The sequence below is a fragment of the Macrotis lagotis genome, unplaced genomic scaffold, assembly GCF_037893015.1.
Source record: "Macrotis lagotis isolate mMagLag1 unplaced genomic scaffold, bilby.v1.9.chrom.fasta BILBYCTG445, whole genome shotgun sequence".
Taxonomy (NCBI): Eukaryota; Metazoa; Chordata; class Mammalia; order Peramelemorphia; family Peramelidae; genus Macrotis; species Macrotis lagotis.
The window spans coordinates 110,530-131,324 of NW_027422352.1; the positions used below are offsets into that span (position 1 = coordinate 110,530).

General features: G+C 38.7%; 1 pseudogene; it reads right to left on the minus strand.

Annotated features, from left to right (window-relative positions):
• Positions 1 to 1,458: 1,458 nt before the first annotated feature.
• On the minus strand, positions 1,459 to 18,876 carry LOC141504154 (basigin-like; annotated as a pseudogene).
• Positions 18,877 to 20,795: the final 1,919 nt, after the last annotated feature.

The window sequence follows — 20,795 nt, forward strand, 5'->3', positions numbered from 1 at the left end:
AAGCTCCTACCTTAAAACTGGATTACGAAACAGAAAATTAGTGTAACTTGAATTAACATCTCAATTTTTTTAAAGTTCCCTTCATAGTTTCCATAATAAAAGGTTTCATTTCTTCTCCCTCCATTTCTACTTAAACTTTTTTCTTTCAGTATCAAGAGATGCAAAAATATTCATAATATATTATTTATTAATTTAAGTCAGTGTTGTCTTGTGAAAACCTTTTTTAAACTGTGAAAAGGGTACTGAAACTGGAAGGTCAATTCTACCTCAGAAACTTTGTATGCCCCTGAGAACTTATTTAACCTCTATGGTCTCAGTTTCCCCTACCATGAATGAACATAATAATAGCACCTCCTTCCCAGAGTTATTGCAAAAATCCAATGAGATAATATTTGTAGAGTTTTGGCACATTGATTTTATTTTTTTGAAAAATGGAAAATGTCTTTATTGATGAAATGTTAACAGACAAGGTTTCTCAAAATACAAGGGACCACCAGAAACCAGCACAGACCTCCCATGTACTGATGTCCCCCAGTTCCTGGGGCACAGAGGGATGAGGAGCCATCATTTCAAATGGAATAGGTTTTCTCTGCTGCCAGTTCTGTGCACATTATATGCAAATCTAGTCTACACAAACAGAACAGTCCTGTCACCTACTGCCTGCTTGGCTCCACTGAGCTAATAATATGACAATGATACTAATAAGTCTGTGTAGCTGGTCATCACCACAATCACCTTTGTTGGATTTCAGATTCTGTTTCTTCCCTGGTCTAGCTGGAAGGTGGTATTTTGGAAGGAAAGACTGTGAAGTTTTGGAACATGTGATGAATGTGAAGATGCCCCTGGCTGTTAAGCTGAGGGTGTGGGTGACTCTGCAGGGTGTGGGCACCCTGCCAGTGAGAACATTCAGGGAACATGAGAGGGGTCTTTGTAGCTCATTGCCTGCCTTTTGTTCTTAACCACAGAGGTTGGATCATGTCATACAGAAAAGGTCATTTGGAACAGCTAAGAAAGGCAAGGAGCAAGAAATACTTGTGACTTTCACTTGGGACAGGCAGTTGGCAGGACTCATGTTTTAAAGCCACTTCATTGGATTAGTTGGGCAGAAGATTATCTTTGACCCACTGGACTCTCTCCCAGACAACATAATAGTACACACTCTCCCCTTTTCGAACATAGGGCCAGCTGCTGTGGAATCTTTTCCATTATGGGCAACCAGCCTCTAAAAAAAGAAAGCTCTTATCTTGCCAAGAAAACACTCTCCCCACTTCTGTGACACACCGCCCAGAACAAGGGTACAGAAATACAGACAAGGACAGGCATGCAGATCGTGAAATCAATTACCCTACATCCCCAGGGACTGAAGCCAGAGATCAGACTGACTGTTGCCCAAGGGACAAAAATATAGAGAGAAAACAAAAGCAAACAAAAAAATCAAAAAAACATAAAAAACCAGCCTCCAACAATTTTAAAAAGTACTTGAATTTACAATTTAGTTTGCTGTACTTTAGTGAAGACAATTGGATTTTGCAAGGTACATTAGGAATTTACTCCATGCTACATTGTAAAGAAATATACAGTCAGACACACAGACATACACACAAACACACACACATACACACACACACATGCACAGACACAAACATAAATCTATCCAGGTGAGAGTTTCATCAGAAATCACCTTCTTTGCTCACTTGGCATTTCTCTGATGAACATTTTGTCTATCTTTGTCATTTTGAGACAAGCTGCTTTTCATTGGGGTAGAACCACCATTCCTCATCATGTGCAACTTCAGCTTCTATGATTTCATCGGGCTTTCTCTTCTTCTCACAGATGAAAATGAGATGATGCCTAGGAAGGACCAGAGCGCCGCCAGGCAGCTACGGACTTTCAGGGTGATTACAGAAGAATCAGAGCCCTCAGAGTTGGTGCCCTTGCAGATGGATTTTCCAGGATCCGTCTCCAAATCTGCAGCTTGAACGTGCAGCTCTGTTTTTTTCAGGGGTCTCAATTATGATGATCCTCCCTTCACTAACATTTAAAATGTTCCTATAACTTCCAGGTTCAGATAGTTTGGACCAATTCCAGTGATCGACAGGAGGATATGAGGTACTCTTACACGTAAGAACTATCGTGTCTCCCTCATTCCCGTGTTCGGACTTCTTGCTCGCCACAATCTTTGGGGGCCCTTTGACTTGTAGGTCAGCCTTTCCAACAACTTCTGGAAGAAAGACGCACTGATATTCCCCGGTTTTGTCATGTGACATAACCTCATACCGTGTTTCTGGACTACTCGACGAATCCTCTTGCAACAACTTGTCACCCTTCAGCCAACGATGACCCTGAATTTGTGTTGAATTTTGATTCAATTTACAGGTCAGGAGTGTTTTATGGTCAGAAACATCTATGATCGTCCAAATTTTGCTTCCCGTGGCGCAGGCGGCCGGAGCGCAGAGCAGCGCGGCGGCCAGCAGCAGCCACGGCAGTGGGGCCCCCATGGTGCGGTGGCCCGGCGCTCCCTCTCCCCCACAGTGATTCTTAATTAGAAAGTAGTTTCTTCCCAGGCTACATGAAAAAGCCATCACTATTGCAGCTAGGAGTCTGGGGAACAAATAAGTCTTAGACACTCTGGAAGAAGGCAAAAGGGGACTCCTGAAGAACAAGAAAAGATGAATACACAATAGATGAATATTTGCACATTCATTACTTGAGGGATACATGAGTTTGTTTATGGGAATAATCCTGCCCGCAGGACATATCATAACTTCCTTACTTCTTAGTAGATGGTCTGCTGGGAGTAGTGGATGGAGTGCTAGACCATTTGTCCTTAAGACTCATCTATGTGAGTTCAAATCTGTCCTTAGACACTAACTGTAACCCTGGGCAAGTCATTTGAGCCTGTTTGCCTTGTTTTTTTTCCATCTCTAAAATGAGTTGGAGAAGGAAATGACAAACTTCTCCAGTACCTTTGCCAAGAAGACCTGAGATGAGGTCCTTAAAGAGTTGAAACATGGGGCGGCTAGGTGGCCCAGTGGATAGAGAACTGACTGGCCCTGGAGTCAGGGGCATCTGAGTTCAAATCCAACCTCAGATGCTTAATAATTACCTAGCTGTGTGGCCTTGGGCAAGCCACTTAACCCCATTGCCTTTATCATATAAGAGGTGGTCTTCTACCTTGTTTTGTGCCTCAAAGTCACAATTATATTGCAGCAGCTTTAAAACTATAGCAGTGTTCTGGCCATAGGCAGCAGAAAAAAAAACTAAGAAACTAAAAAAAAAGAGTTGAAACAACTGAAATGATTGAACAAAAAAGAAGGGTTTTGAGATTTGCTACTGATTAAAAAAAAAAGTCTTTATATTTTGACCCAGCAGGGGAAAGCTTTAACATTAGTGAGCATATATCTAGTAGTAAGAGCTAATGCATATTTTGTATTTCTTCAGGAGACCATATTGGCAGTTTTTATTTATTATGGCAGTGAGTTACAGTTCAGGCATAAGTATAACAATACCTTTTATGTTAGAAATTATACTAATATGTAATTGTACAACTTTGATGGTTGGTAGTACATTATTGAACTATCATATGGCTCTCTTCTTTCCATAAGACCCCTCTACATTTGGCTTCTGTTTATGGATATCCTGATGTTGTTACTCCCCTAGTGGAGAGAAAATGCCACCTGAACCCACGTGACCTTGGAGGTCGAAAACCTTTAATGAATGACTGCTGGTCAATGAAATTCATTTTGATTTCTATCTTCTAACTTATTTAAATATCACTAATGATATTTTAGTACACTAAATTTTATATTACAGGATCTCTTTATATAATTTTGAGAAGCAATACAAGGTCAGCAGGAGGAATGTATATCTATGCTGCTTAAAGACCCTATGCTTGTGGATACCTGCAACAACAACACTGTGCTTCGCTCTGCTGCCTATGGCCAGAACACTGCTATAGTTTTAAAGCTGCTGCAATATAATTGTGACTTTGAGGCACAAAACAAGGTAGAAGACCATCTCTTATATGATAAAGTGTTTTGTGAGCTAAAATGGACAACCTGGTGGTTTCCAGTTCACATATTTTATAATTCATCTATTCCTGTAATTATTTTATATTGAAAAGAACTTAAAATAAATCTGTAGTCAAAGTTCATTGGACCTTGGAATCTTGGGGGAACATGGGAGGAGATTACATTCTCGTTGGAACTCCTAATGAGTTAAGGCCTTCAGTTGATTTAGGCCAATGCCTACTCTATGACTTAATCTCAAGGTAGAGAATTCTTTTTTTTTTTTAACATAGGAGTTTTAGGGTCTTCTGATTCTTCAATTTTTAAATCTAAATTTAAATGTTTTTCAATTACTTGTAAAGATAGATATCAGCATTCATTACCACATTTTTCATTCTCCCTATGACAGCAAGTAATTTGATATATATTATACATGGACAATAATGTTATATGTATTTCCATATTAGTTATATTGTGAAAGGTGAATTAGAATAAAAGGAAAACCAGAAATGATAAAAAATATATAGAAAATATGGAAAGAGCATTCTTTTATCTGCATTCAGATTCCATAATAATGTTTTGTCCTTCACTCTGAAAGAAAATCATGAGATCAGGGAGATGATGCCATGGCAAGCACATGAATTGTATTTGAGTGTGGGGATGGTGGGCCCAGTGCCATCAGCCTCCTCCAGAGCCATCTGGGCCCAGTGGTCAGATATGAATCAGCACTATTGAAGATGGCCCTGGATGTGAGGCAATCAGGGTTAAATGATATACCCATAGTCACACAGGTATTAAGTGTCACGTGTCAAGTGTCTGAGGTCAGATTCAAACCCCTGTCCTCCTGTCTCCAAGGCCAGTGCTTTATCTGTTGTGCTATCTACCTGCCCTTCAGACTCCATAACTCTTTTTTCTGAATGTAAATATCATTTTTCATCACAGGTCTCTTAGAATCATCATTGATCATTGTTCAGTTGGGAAGAACTAAATCTGTCATCATCAATGCTGTTATTCTTCAATGTTCTCCTCATTCTGCTCACTTGACTCCACATCATTTCACTCAGTCTTTGCAGGTTTTTCTGAAATCCACTGGCTCATGATTTCTTTGAGAACAGTGGTATTCTGTCACATTCATATAACTATAATTTCTTTAGCTATTCCCTGATTTATGGGAATTCCCTCAATTTCCAGTTCTTTGCCTCTACAAAGAGAGCTGTTATAAATACTATTGCATATGTCAGTCTTTTCCCTGTTTTTCAGATCTCTAGGATACTGACCTAAGAGAGGTTTTTCTGTGTCAAAGTTTTCTAGCCCTTTGAAGCTGCTTTCAAATTGCTCTGCAGAATGGTTGGCTCAGTTCACACCTTCACCAACACTGCATCATTGTCCCAGTTTTCTCATATCCTCTATAACATCCTTTTTCTTTTCTGTCATGTTAACCAATCTGATCAGTGAGAGGTGGTATCTCAGAGTTGTTTTAATTTACATTTCTCAAATCAATAGTTATTTAGAGCATTTTTTCCATATGATTTTGACAGGCAGTACAGGATCGGCAGGAAGAAGCATGGTGCAAACCCTAAGCTTGCAGATACCTTCAGCAACAGCACTCTGTTTCACTATGCTACCTATGGCCAGAATACAACTATAGTTTCACAGCTGATGCAATATAATTCTGACTTTGAGGCACAAACCAAGGTAGAAGACCACCTCTTGTATGATTAAGTGTTTTATGAGCTAAAATGGGTAATTTCTTCATCTAAAAACTGTCTGTTCATATCCTTTCATCAGTTAGAACTGGAATAACTTGTATTCTTATAAATTTGCCTCAATTCTCCAAATATTTTAGAAATGAGTCCTTTAACAGAAGCACTAACTGAAAATTGTTTCCTAGCTTTGTGCATTCCATCTAATCTTGGTTAGATTGGTTTTTTTGCAAAAACTTAAGTTAATGCAATCAATATTAGCCATCTTACATTTTATTTAGTGCTCTATTTCTTGTTTTGATCTTCAATTCTTTCCCTCTCCATAAATCTGACAGACAAAAATATTTATTCCTCCTCCTAATTTGCTTGGGGCATCCATCTTTTATCTCTCAATCTTATACTCATTTCAACCTTACATTGCTATAGAATGTGAGATGTTGTTCTAAGTCTAGTTTCTGGCATACTCTTTTCCAGTTTTCCCAGTAGTTTTGGCCAAACAATGAGTTCTTATCCCAGATGCTGGAGTCTTTGTGTTTATCAAGCTGTAATTTCTATAGTCCTTTGCTATTGTTTCTTGTGTACCTAATCCATTCCACTGATATACTTCTCTGTTTCTTAGTCATACTAAACAGTTTGATGATTGTCTCATTATAATAGTTTATTTAAAACTTATGTCTTCATATGTATGTATATATAAGTATATAATGTAGTTTTAGTTCTAGATCTTCATTTGTATTTTTATTTATTCATGATATTCTTAAACTTTTATTCTTCAGATGAATTTCATTTCTATTTTTTCTAGTTCTATAATATATTTTTGATAGTCTGGTTGATATAACCCTGCATATATAATTTAATTTAGGTATAATTGTCCTTTTTATCATTATTAGCCTGGCCTACCAATGAGTAATTGACTTTATCAGTTTTGAAATCTGTACGTGTGTGCAAACATGAACATACCATATGAAGACTGATAGTCTGAAATAAGGTAATATGGAAGCATGAGTGGGGTATTGTTCCCTAGACATACCTAAGAAATCTCAAACAGAAACAACTTTTTGGTTCAGAGAAAGTTTCACTAGGAGACGAGAGATATACCCCTTTATCCAAAGAATGAAAGCCCTTCTCCAGAATTGCCAGAAAATATGTCTAAGGAAGCAGGCCATTAAGCTTCTTTCTCCTCAGCCCTAACTGCCCTTGAATCAAACAAAATGTCATACAGTCAGGAAGTGACTAGCCAGCTGGCCTACTAGGAAAGTCACTGCATTTCTGGGTACACTTGACTCCCTTTTGTCCCTTCTTGCCGTAATTCAGGAATTCTCATTTAGCCTCCGTGCTATTTCATTTTCAGCCTCTAGAGAAAGAAGGAGGGCTTCCTGGGCAGTAGGACAACAGGACCATCTGAGGCTTACTGGTTTGTTCAAAGATGTGAAATGTGACTACCAAGTAAATGGAATAAGATACCAGAGGAGAAATTTGACAAAGTCTACCCCTTCAGTTCAACATGGAAATAAATGAGCACAGTTTTCATGAATCAAAATGAGGCTTTTTTAAAAGTCCAGCAAGAATGCTTCAAAGATTCCCGCGAAAAAGGTGGCCATCCAATAGTCCATTTCACAAGGCCCTTTTTCAATTAAATCTTCAATGTGTTTTTATCCTAGCCCTTTGGGCAGTGGAAGACTTTCCCCAGATTGTCTCCAAGCCAAAGTGTTTTGTGACAACATTCAAGTCACTGAATCTCACTAGGCCCTACCTAAAGTCATCTGCTTAATTAATGGAGAGAGTCATGCTACTGTTCCTTTCTCCACTCAAAACCACACCCTCTACCCCATCAGGGTACAGGAAAATGAAAGTAAAATTTGATAGACACAAGGGTTTGAAATGTAGAAACCATTCAGAAGAGAGAACATGGTCTCCTCACTTTGCCTCAGAACATTTGTTGAAATACAATTCTCATCTTTTCAATATGCTCCAAAGATTTTGATTTTGTACCAAACCCACAAAATTCATCTTGGCTTTTTAATGTTTTTTTTTACATTGGAGAAAGAGATACATATATGGAAGAGGAGAGGTTACAGTTTAAATTGGAAATACTCTGATTTCTCTCTGTTCTTTTCTACAATCAGAAAATGATGAAGGATAATAATCTGATGTGTCACCTGGCAGACTGGGAAACTATGGAGAATGTGAAGGCCATGTGCTCAGACTAGAAAGGCACACTGACCTTGAAATGTATGACTCTGCTGCAGATCTAAATAGGGGACAATCACTACAAGAAAGTCACTAGCCCAGATGTCATTGCACTCAGTGACATGATCCTCCTTGACAGTGGCATCGCCATCCACAGTGGCTACAAATCCAGTGGTCTCCCTTGATGCTAAGGTTTAACTGTATAGGCAAAGGAAATTTTGAAATCCCTGGGCAAAGAAAGAATGCTTAAGTGGCTTACCTGTGGTTGCATTAGTAGAAAGTGGCAGAGTGCAAATTCAAACCCAGGTTCTCTGTTCACAAGACAAGAATTCTTTCAGCAGCACTACAAAAAAAATAAATATCAACATACCATATGAAGACTTGTAGTTTGAAATTAGTTAATATGGAAGTATGAGTAAGAGTATTGTGCCTTAGATATACCTAACAAGTCTCAAACATAAATAACCTTTTGGGGCCAAGAAAGTCTCACTAGCAGACAAGATATATTCCCCTTTATCCAAAGAATGAAAGCCCTTCTCCAGAACAGGCTGGAAAATACGTCTAGGGGAACAGGCCATTACTCTTCTTTCTCCACATCTTTCACTGTCCTTGAAACAAAAAGTCATGAATTCGGGAAAGGACTAGCCAGCTGGGCTGCATGGAAAGTCAGAGTAATTCTAGGTGCATTTGTCTTCCTTTTGTCCCCTCTTCCCTTGATATAGGACTTTTCATTTATCCTCTATGCCATTTCTTTTTAAGCCTCCAGAATAAGAAGCAGGGATTCCTGGGTAGGTGGGCACCAAGACCGACTGAGCTTGGTCAAACATCTGACTACCAGACAATAAGATAAAAGTTGCCTGAGGAAAAATTCTACAAAGTCTACAGCTTCAGTTCAAAATGAAAATCAATGTGCACAGTTTTCAAGAATCCAAATGGAACTTTTTCAACATACATCAATGGGGCCTCAGAGATTCCCCTCAAAAAGTAGGCCATCCCATAGTCCATTTCATAAGGTCCTCCCTCTAACAAAACTTCCATGCAGTTTTGTCCTAGCCCTTTGGGCAGTTGAAGTCTTTCCCTTTATTCTTTCAATGCCAAAGTGGTGTGGGGCCATATTCATGTCACTCAACTTCACTAGACCCTAACCAATTTCATCTGCTTAATGGAGAGAGTCATTCTACTGTTCCTTTCTCCACCCAAAACCACACCCTCTACCCCATCAGGGTACAGAAAAAACAAAAATTAATCTGACAAAAGGGTTATAAAGACAGAAACTAAACCAGGGAATCCTGTCCTTTTTTAGTGTCATTGACCTCTTTGGCAGTCTGATGAAGACTATGAATCTCTTGCCCTAATAAAGATTTAAATTATAAAATAAAATGCAGATTATTCCAAAGGAAAGCAAATGCATATAGTGAAATAAAGGTGTCATTTTCCCCTAATCTAAAGTTATGAATCACCTGAAATATCTCCATATCTCTAGCTTAATAGGTCCTGAGTTAGAGGGAACCCAAGTATTTTGACATAATTCTTCTGAACTCTTCTACACAATACCTTTATGAGAGCCCACCTAATTACATTCCTGGTTAAGAGTGAAATGGGTTAAAGGAAGGGATGATTCTGATGGTGGAGTGAGTATAGTAAATAACTCATTGGCTGTCACCATCTCATTTTTCTATTCTGTCAAGTTGAAGAAGGGTCATCATGTTTCCTTCCTGTAGAACACTGAAGGTGAAGGGAAGGTTATAGCACCATGGATCAGGTTGAGATTTGGCCATGTTCCCTCAGGAGAGAGAACAGGGATACCTCAGTTTGCCTCAGACAATTTGTTGAAATATAACATCCATATGGTTCGGCTAGGTTACTTTGTGGAAGGAGCACCGTCCTTGGCGTCAGGAGTACCTGAATTCAAATCCAGTCAGAGACAATTATTACCTAGCTCTATGGCATTGGGTAAGTCACTTAACCCCATTATCTTGTAAAAACAAATAAAAAAGTTTAAAAAAAAATCCAACATCCATAATAGGGAGGGACCTCTTTCACATTTGGTCATCATTTCAATATCCTCCATAGATTTTGATTTTGTACCAAACCCACAAAATTCATCTTGGATTGTTTGTTATTCAGAGAAAGTGATTAGAGAATAGGAGAATAAAGCATAGGTTTTGAATTGGAAGTGCTCTGTTTTGGAAAAGTTTCTGCCAAACTCCTCTATTCTTTTTTTCTGGCAGAAAATGATGAAGGATAATATTGTCATGCATCATCTGGAACTAGGGGAAATGGAAATTAATTGTCCATTTGCTCATACAAGAAAAGCACACTAACCTTGAACCTCACAACAGTGCTTCAGGTCTACATAGGGGGCACTCACTACAAGACAGGCCCTGGCTGAGATGTCATTACACCCAAATACCCAGATCCTCTTTGTCCATGGCATTGCCCTCCAGAGTGGCTACACCTGTTAGATCTTGGTATGTTCGCTGGTTACTCTAGGTTTTAACTGCATTGGAGAAAAATATTTCAAAATATCTGGGCAAAGCATGAAAGCTAAGTGACTTGCATGAGGTCACATTTCTGGTAAGTGGCAGAGTCAGAATTCAAACAAATGTTCTCTGTTCACAAGTCAGGAATTCTTTCAACAACACTACAATAAATCCAACCTGAACATACCATATGAAGACTAATGGTTTGAGATTACATAATATAGAAGCATGAATAGGGTCTTGTGCCCTCTAGGTACCTGTCAGGTCTCAAGCAGAAACAACCTTTTGGGGCAGATACTAGCAGAGAAAGTCTCACCAGTAGACAATAGATATTCCCCTTTATCCAAAGAATGAAAGACCTTTTCCAGAGCAGTCAAGGCAATATGTCTAGGGGATCAGTCCATTACTCTTCTTTGTCCTCCCTCGCTGCTCTTGAAACAATAAAATATCATATAGTCGTGGAGTGATTAGCCAGCTGGGCTGCTAGGAATGTCACTGTACTTGCCGGCACATTTGACTCCCTTTTATCCCATCTTCCCTGGATTTAGGACTTCTTGTTTGACCTTCATGTTATTTCATTCTCAGCCTCCAGAGAAAGAAGGAGGGCTTCCTGGGCAATTGGATACCAAGATCAAGTGTGGCTTACTGTGTTAGATCAAAGATCTGAAATATGAGTACGTGGCAATAAGGAATGAGATACATAGGGAGAAATTCTACAAAGTCTACATCTTCAATTCAGCACTTCAAACAATGAGCGCAGTTTTCCAAGATGGGACTTTTTGTATGTACAGCATGGGGTACTCAGAGATTCTCCTGAAAAAAGTAGACCATCCCATAGTCCATTTCATAAGGTCCTCCCTCTAGCAAAACTTCCATGTAGTTTTATCCTAGTCCTTTGGGCAACTGGAGACTTTCCCCTGATTCTCTCCATGCCAAAGTGGTGTGTGCCAACATTCAAGTCACTGAACCTCACTAGGCCTTTCCCAACTTCATCTGCTCAATGGATAGAGTCCTTCTACTGTTCCCTTCTTCATGCAAAACCACACCCTCCACCCCATCAGGGTATAGAAAAAACAAAGTAAGATTAGACAACCACAAGGGTTTCAAAGATAGAAACTAAACCAGGAGTTCTTGTCCTTTTTGGTGACATTAACACTTTTTGCAGCTTGTGAAGCCGATGTATAATTTGTTATAATAACTTTTTTCTAAGAAATATTTTAATTTGAGTTTTACAATTTTTCCTCTAAACTTGCTTCCCTTCCCCCAGGCCCCTCCACTGGTAGTTTCTTAATCTTTACATTCTTTCCATGGTATACATTGATCTAATTTGAATGTGATGAGAGAGAAATCATATCCTTCCAGAAGAAAAATAATAATGAAAGGCACCATGGCCCATCCCTTGTTGCAAAGGGGCCAAAGGAAGGGATGTCTCTGCTGGGGAATTAAGGAGCAGAAGTCTTTCCTTCCCTCCTCCTTTCCACTCATATCTAACCCCCTCTTACATTTCCAGAACCCCTCTAAAAGGAGCAGCACTACCCCTCTGCTAGAAACCTTTAAATTGCCATCTGGGAAGGAAGAATTCTTTCACTGATTAGAAAAGTTTAATCAGAGAAGAAAATACTCCTTGACCCTACTCCCTCTTCTATACAAAGTCAAGAATTTACCCTAATGAGCACTGTTATTGATAATACCACCTACTTGGGGTGATGTCAGGAATGTTCTTTTCTATCCTGGCCTATGTCAGTTCTCCTGCCCTAGACCAGAGTAGGGAGTAGAGATGGATAGCAAAGATGATCAGAAGTAAACATCTCAGAATAATGACTCTTTCAAACTGCACTGGGGAAGTAATATCTAGATTGGAATTCAACTATGGCAATGAAAGTACAAGCCTTCATTCTCTTCAAGTCAGAATGGCAAAGTATGTGGATCAGATAATGGGAAAGTTTCTATAAGATGTAAAATGACTGGAAAGGTTGGTGGTTGTAGGGAACATGTTATGAATGGCTTGAATGATAATAAAAAGATTTTATGTTTGGTCTCTGAGATAATAGGGAGCAGTTGGAGTTTGATGAGCGTGTGGTAATGGGTGACTTGTTCAGATTAGTCATTTTAAGATCATTTTGAATGTTGAATGGACTGGAGTTTATTATTCCAGGAAGGTTTGTCTGTAGCACTACATCAGCCCAGAGCCCTCTCTCTTCCAATCCATTCACATTTCCACCTCTAATCTTAGTCAGATTTAATAACCTTCTGGTAGGGAAAGTGAGGTGAATATATGTGGTGGGTGGAGATAGTGGTAATCAATGAACCTTTTCCTGATTTCAAAAGTGGACTTGGAAATATTAGGGAGAGAAATAGGGAAAGGGGTCTGAGGGAGGAAAACAGACCTATGCACCAAATTGTGAAGTTAACTGTCCTTCTCTAGACTGGGAGAGTCCTTTAGATGAAGAAAAAAGTTTAGCCTCTAAAACAATGGGGGGACTCAATTGGTCTAGGTCAGGATTGTGAACTACTGTTTAATGTTTTGATTGCTTCAAATAGCAGAGGGTTTTAATACTAAGAACACTGGAGTTGGACTGCCAAGAACCGAGTTCCAATCCTAACTTTTTGTTAGTTTTTATTAGTTGTATAAATTTGGATAGCTCACTCCCTGCTCTTGTCTCCAGTGTCCTCATTTGAAAATTGATGACCTCTGATGTCCTGTCTAGCTCCAAGTCCTATGAAATGCAGTGGTCCCTTATTTCTGGTATATAGTAATAGACCTAACATTGGAAATGTTGAGGAAGCATAGTGTTATCCTGGAGAGAGCCTAGGCCGTGTAATGGGAAGAGTTGTATTCTGACCTTCCTTCTCTTTCTACCTGTATGACCTTGGACAAATCACTTAACCTGAGGAAGACTCACTTTCCTTTAGAAAATGAAGTTCTCACTAAATGACCTTCTAAATTGAGATGAACCTAGGTATGTTTGCATGCCTGTGGGGGGTTATATAAGAAAGACCATGTCTTGCCTTCATTGCCTAGTAGTAGCAGAAAAGCTTTCATATCTTAAGAAAGATTGTAAGGTCCTTGAGAATCACTGTCTTATTTTAAATTGTATTTGTTTACTAATTACTAGACATGTTTACCAAAAGAAGGAGGTATCTGCATATTCCTAGACTGAATTTTTATCAGACTGAGGGTAGGAAGCCTGTGCAGTAAGAACAACATTATATTGGTGGCAGAATTGGTGGCAGGAGATGGGGGACTATCAAGAGTCCTGACTTCTTACGTTTATTCTTATGCAAGTAACCTTGTCAAAATCTTTAAACTTTAAGGCTTTTAGTATCCTCTTTCTAAAGAGGATAAGATTATCTTACTTTCTTCATAGGATGTAGTATGTGAGTATAGATGTGAAAAATACTGTGCTTCAGGTTTTTTCAGTCTGTTCTTGTTTAGATGGAAGAGGGTGAGATATTTTCTTTTTTTGTTTGTTTTTGCAAGGCAATGGGGTTAAGTGACTTGCCCAAGGTCACACAGCTAGGTGATTATCAAGTGTCTGAGCCTGTATTTGAACTCAGGTCCTCCTGATTCCAGGGCTGTTACTCTACCCACTACACCACCTAGTTGCCCCAAGATGAAATATTTTTCCAAACAGCTGGAGTGGTGACAGCAATGGGAGCTGAGAGGCTACTTCTCCCACAATGCTACTGTTGAAACTGATTGATGTCAGCCTTGCCAGGTGAGAAATGGATCCTCCTCCCTCTCTTCCCAGGGATCGGCAGATAATAATGCTTGTTTGGGACTTCCTTTGAGTTTAGGGTTGAAATTATTACTTTTTTGGTAGTTGCCTAATTGAGTTAGAGACCTACGATATCAAATTAGAAATTCTAAAACTTAAGGGATAAATCAATAAAAGCAAAAGCAAAAACTATTGAATACATAAATAAAACCAAAAGTTGGTATTATGAAAAAAACAAACTTGATTAACCTCTGAATAATTTGATTAAAAAAAGAAAGCAGAAAACCAAATTGCTAGTATCATAAATGAAAAAGGTGAACTCACCACCAATGAGGAGAAAATTAATGCAATAATTTGAAATTATTTTTCCCAACTCTATGCCAATAAATTTAATGATCTAAGTGAAATGGATGAATATTTACAAAAATATAAGTTGCCCAAGTTAAATGAAGAAGAGATTAAATACCTAAACAACCCTGTCTCAGAAAAAGTAATGCAACAAGCAGTCCTTGAACTCCCTAAAAATAATCTCCTGGGTCTGATGGATACACAAGTGAATTCTACCAAACATTTAAGGAACAATTGGTTCCAATTCTGTATAAACGGTTTGAAAAAATAGGCAAAGGGGAAGCTAGGTGGCACAGTGGACAAAGCACCGGCCCTGGAGTCAGGAGTACCTGTGTTCAAATCCAGTCTCAGACACTTAATAATTACCTAGCTGTGTGGCCTTGGGCAACCCACTTAACCCCATCTGCCTTGCAAAAAAAAACCCCTAAAAAATAGGCAAAGATGGAATTCTGCCTAACTCTTTCTATGAAACCATTATGGTGCTGTTACCTAAACCAGGAAGAGTTAAAACAGAGAAAGAAAATTATCGACCTATTTCCCTGATGAATAAAGATGCAAAAGTCTTAAAATCTTAGCAAAACGATTACAACAAGTTATCACTGGGATAATACATTATGATAAAGTAGGATTTATTCCAGGAATGCAGGGTTGGTTCAATATTAGGAAAACAGTTAGTATACTCAATTATATCAAACACAAACATATCAGAAATCATATGATCATATCAGTAGATGCTGAAAAAGCTTTTGACAAAATACAGCATCCATTCCTATTAAAAACACTAAAGAGTTTAGGAATAAATGGACTGTTCCTTAAAATAATTAGCAGTATCTATCTGAAACCATCAACAAGCATTATATTCAATGGGGAGAGGCTAGAGACGTTCCCAGTAAGATCAGGGGTGAAACAAGGGTGCTCATTATCACCACTACTATCAATATTGTATTAGAAATGTTAGCGTCAGGGGCAGCTAGGTGGCATATAGGATAAAGCACCGGCCCTGGAGTCAGGAGTACCTGGATTCAAATCTGGTCTCAGACACTTAATAATTACCTAGCTGAATGAGCTTGGGCAAGCCACTTCACCCCGTTTGCCTTGCAAAAACCTAAAAAAAAAAGAAATATTAGCATCAGCAATTAGAGAAGAAAACAAAATTGAAGGAATTAGAATGGGGAACGAAGAGACAAAACTCTCACTCTTTGCAGATGACATGTTGGTCTACCTAGAGAATCCCAAGAAATCATCCAAAAAACTACTGGAAACAATTAGCAATTTTAGCAAAGTTGCAGGTTATAAAATAAACCCTTATGAATCCTGAACATTTCTATATATGTGTAGCAAGATAAAACAAGAAGAGCTAGAAAGAGAAATCCCATTGAAAGAAACCTCAGACAATATAAAATACTTGGGAGTCTATTTGCCAAGACAGACTCAGAATCTTTGTGAAAACCATTATAAAACACTTCTCACACAACTTAAATCAGATTTGAATAACTGGGCAAATATTAACTGCTCATGGACAGGTAGAGCTAATACAATAAAAATGACAATTCTACCAAAACTAAACTATCTGTTTAGTGCCCTACCAATCAAAATTCCAAAAAAAAATATTTAATGAGTTAGAAAAAATTGTAAGTAAATTCATATGGAGAAATATAAAGTCCAGGATTTCCAGGAGATTAATGAAAAAAAGTAGAAAAGAAGGTGTCTTAGCCCTACCTGATCTAAAGTTATATTATAAAGCATCGGTCATCAAAACTGTTTGGTATTGGCTAAGAAATAGAGTGATAGACCAGTGGAATAGATGAGGTGTAAAAGCAGGATGATGATTAAAGTCCTGTTTGATAAACCCAAAGAGTCCAGCCATTGGGATAAAAACTCCCTCTTTGATAAAAACTGCTGGGATAATTGGAAGTTAGTATGGAAGAAACTTAGATTAGACCACCACCTAACACTCTTTACCAAGATAAGATTCAAATGGTTACAGGACATAGACATAAAAAACAATACTATAAGCAAATAAGATCAAGGACTGGTCTACCTGTCACTTCTATGTAAAGGGGAACAGTTTATGTCTAAGGAAGAGTTGGAGAACACCACCAAAAACCAATTGGATGATTTCGATTACATTAAATTAAAAAGCTTTTGCCCAGATAAAATCACTGTAACCAAGATCAAAAGAAATGTAGTAAATTGGGAAACAATCTTTACAACTTATGATTATGACAAAGGACTCATTTCTAAAATATACAGAGAACTGAGTCATATTTTTAAAACAAAAAGTCATTCCCCAATTGACAAATGGTCAAAGGATATGAAAAGGCAATTTACAGATGAGGAGATCAAAGCAATTCATAGCCATAGGAAAAAATGCTCTAAATCATTAATTATTAGAGAAATGCAAATTAAAGCTTCTCTGAGATATCACCTCATACCTCTCAGGTTGGCCAATATGACCAGAAAGGATAATGATCATTGTTGGAAGGGTTGTGGGAAATCTGGGACACTATTACACTGTTGGTCGAGCTGTGAACTCATCCCACCCTTCTGGAGAGCTATTAGGAACTACGCCCAAAGGGCAACAAAAATGTGCATACCCTTTGACCCAGCAATACCACTACTGGGTCTATATCCTGAAGAGATGATTAAAAAAGGGCAAAAACATTACTTGTACAAAAATATTTATAGCAGCCCTGTTTGTGGTGGCAAAGAATTGGAAATCAAGTAAATGTCCTTCAATGGGGGAATGGCTTAGCAAACTGTGGTATATGTATGTCATGGAACACTATTGTTCTATTAGAAACCAGGAGGGACAGGATTTCAGGGAAGCCTGGAGGGATTTGCATGAACTGATGCTGAGTGAGATGAGCAGACCCAGAAAAACATTGTATACCCTAACAGCAATATGCAGGTGATGACCAACCTTGAAGGACTCGCTCATTCCATCAGTGCAACAATCGGGAGCAATTTTGGGCTGTCTGCAAAGGAGAGTGCCATCTGTATCCAGACAAGGAGCTGCAGAGTTTGAACAAAGTTCAAGGACTATTAACTTCAATTCAGAAAAACACAGATATCTTGTCTGATCTTGTTACCTCTTAGACCTCTTGTCTCTTCTCTAAGTATATGATTTCTCTCTCATCACACCCAATTTGGATCAAGGTACAACATGGAAACAAAGTAAAGACTGACAGATTGCTTTCTATGGTGGGGAGTGGGGAGGGAAGTAAGATTGGGGGGGAAATTGTAAAACTCAAATAATATCTTTAATAAAAATTAATTTAAATATTGTACCCTGGGGACCTTTAAAGATACGGATATGACTGTCCCCAGAGCCAGGGCTGGAATCACTTTATCTTCTAAATCCAGAATCCAATCCTTGGTCCATTAGGGTGAGCAAGAGAAAGGCTCAAGAGTTGAATTTGAGAACCAGTATGATGGTTTACTAACTTCTGTAACAACCTGGACACAAACCTTGAAATAAGAGTTAAATTGAATCTGATTCTATAGCATGACTGATCTTAGTAGTCTGTATGAAGGAGGTTTGAGGCATGGGCACCAACTCTCTTCAGACATTCCAATCTGCCCCCAATTCCAAAATACCCTGAAGGCTCCTTCAAAATCAAAGATCTGAAGTTTAACATAGCTTTTATGATTCCAAGATCCCTAATAGGAGAGGCATTGAAGGGCAGTAGAAACAAGCAGATCTGAGAGATTTTGATGCTAGATTATCATCTTTGGAACCAAGGGTCAGCCCTCAGAGTCTCAGTTTCCATATCTGTAAAATGGGGGTAAGAATATACATCCATAGTATTGTGGCAAAGAAAGATAAACTCCAGTTTGCCCTTTAAAAAGTGATTGCTATTTTTGTTGAAGAAAATGATCTGGAAGCTTTTCTTTCATACAACCCTATTGTACACACATGGAAAATCTCAGAAAAGAAACCACTTCTCTGGGGAGGGGGAGGGAAAAAACTCTGCAAACCCCAAGAACCTTGTGTGGGTAGAGTTCCCACACAATCTGGAGAAAGAAGAAGGCAAAGGGTGTCTGTGGTTAAGAGGTGGGATTACCTGTCTGCCTACCCCTAGGTGCCTGACTGAAGGAGAAGGGCAAATATTTTTGTCCCTTATCATCCTTGTAATGCTAATTAAATATTCTGCCATCTTATTCTTAATTAGGTGCCAGGTCCTTTGACTCTTATGGGTTTTTTCTGAAGATGTAATGTATGCAAGGTTTCCTTCCCCAGTGTCAGATCTAAGGGCTCCCCTTCTGTCAGAGGGAAGCAGTTTTCAATTTAACCTATTGATGTGTGGCATCATCTCCCACAGAAAAATATAGCTACCTGCGTTCAAGAATGAGCTTGAGGTGGTTTGGCTTCTACTCCACAGTCAACTTCTAGTTTTTGTGTTTGGTGAGGCTTGATACTTTCTCTCTCTGTGAGGAAAAAAGGATATTTATCATTATAAAAGACTACATTTATCTATACCTCTTCAGTTTACAAAGTATTTTCTTCACAACAACCTTAAAAATAGTTAAGTTACATATATTAATCTTCTTTTTCAGAGCCATAAACTCTGACACAGTGGTGAAATGACTTCTGTTGGAACATAGGGTTAGTACTTGATAGAGCTGGAGCTTCTAGCCTAGGTCTCCAGACTTCCAGGACCCTCTTTCCCTACACATAGCATGGTATTTCCTATGATTGAATTACTGAGGGGATTTGTGGAGAACTCCTAGGTGTGCTCATTGCAAAGCAGTTGAGACTAACTCATTCTCCATCTCCCCCTTTGTAAATACATATCTAAATTGATAGACATTTTATCTATATTGTCCCAGAGTACCTCTTTCTGACTTGTGTCTCCTTCTCATTGATTGTTCTGTCATCTCTTAAAATAGACCCCTCCCCCATATCTTTAACTGCCAGAACCTTCAACTCACCAATCAAATGGAGAGAACTGTGATTAGGCCCTGAGTCCTCTGCTTCCTGAAGAGCCATCTCATACTTCTGCTAGGCTGTCTCATCCTTGTTGTGGCGGTGGGGAATTAAAGCATAAAAATTAGTTCCTATTCGAGGACTGATAATGAACCTGAACATAGATACTTTATTTAGACCCTCCAAAGGGGTAGAGACCAGATAGGTAGTGTGTGTATATGTCTCTGAGGGCTTAAAAATCAGAGGAAAGGGCAGATGAAATCCCCAGAGAAGATTAGTGATGGGGATAGTGGTAAAAGAGTGGGAAATAGCCGGTTCACAGGTTTTCTTTTCCCCAAGTGCCAGTGACACAGGGCCTAGAGTCAGAAATACCTGAGTTATTAACTGTACTAGATCCATGAGCAAGTCATTGTAAGCTCTCTGTGCCTCTGTAAAATTGTGGAAATTGCACTTCCCAGGTTACTGTGAGACCTAGATGAGATACTAATTATAGCCAGGGGATACCTCAGCTTAAAAAAAATCTTAGCAAAACGATTGCAAGTTACCACTAGGATATTACATTATGATCAAGTAGGATTTATCCCAGGACTGCAGGGTTGGTTCAATATTAGGAAAATGATTAGTATAATTTTATCAATAACAAACCTATCATATGAGAAATCATATGATTATATCAATAGATGTTGAAAAAGCTTTTGACAAAATACAGCACTCATTCCTACTAAAAACACTAGAGAGAGGGGCAGCTAGGTGGTGCAGTGGATAGAGCACCGGCCCTGGACTCAGGAGTACTTGAGTTCAAATCCAGCCTTAGGCACTTTAATTTTTTAAAAAAGTTGTATTATTATGTAATTTTGCTATATATCATATTTTATGTCTCTGCCTTAAGGATATGATTTCTCTCTCATCACATTCAGCTTAGATCAGTGTATACCATGGAAACAATGTAAAGACTCATAGACTGGCTTCTGTGGGGGTGGGGGGAGGGAAGCAATATTAGGAGGAAAATTGTGAAATTCAAAATAAATAAACTCTATTAAAAAAAAGAGTAGTTCAATTTGATAGGTGTGTAAGGACCATGAATGAGAGTAGATTAGATTCTCCTGAGCTGTCAATAGGGTTGAATGAGATAGAAGAATCTCAGGGAGTCTTGAAAAAATCTGCTGTCCCCCTCCATTTCCCCGTATCTCTACTCTCAGAAAATTTATCTCGAACTGAGGAGAATTATGGTTCAGGCCCCCTCTAGGGAGATACATAGCAGACACATGTTCTGACTCTCAGATACATCCAAGATCCTTAGGTTCTAGCTGCCCAAGTTCAGTTCTACAATACTATGTAATGTACCGTGACTTAGATAATCCCCTAAGTCCATTTTTATTTTTGTCAGTTGAAAAACATTTATGAAACTCCTGCTA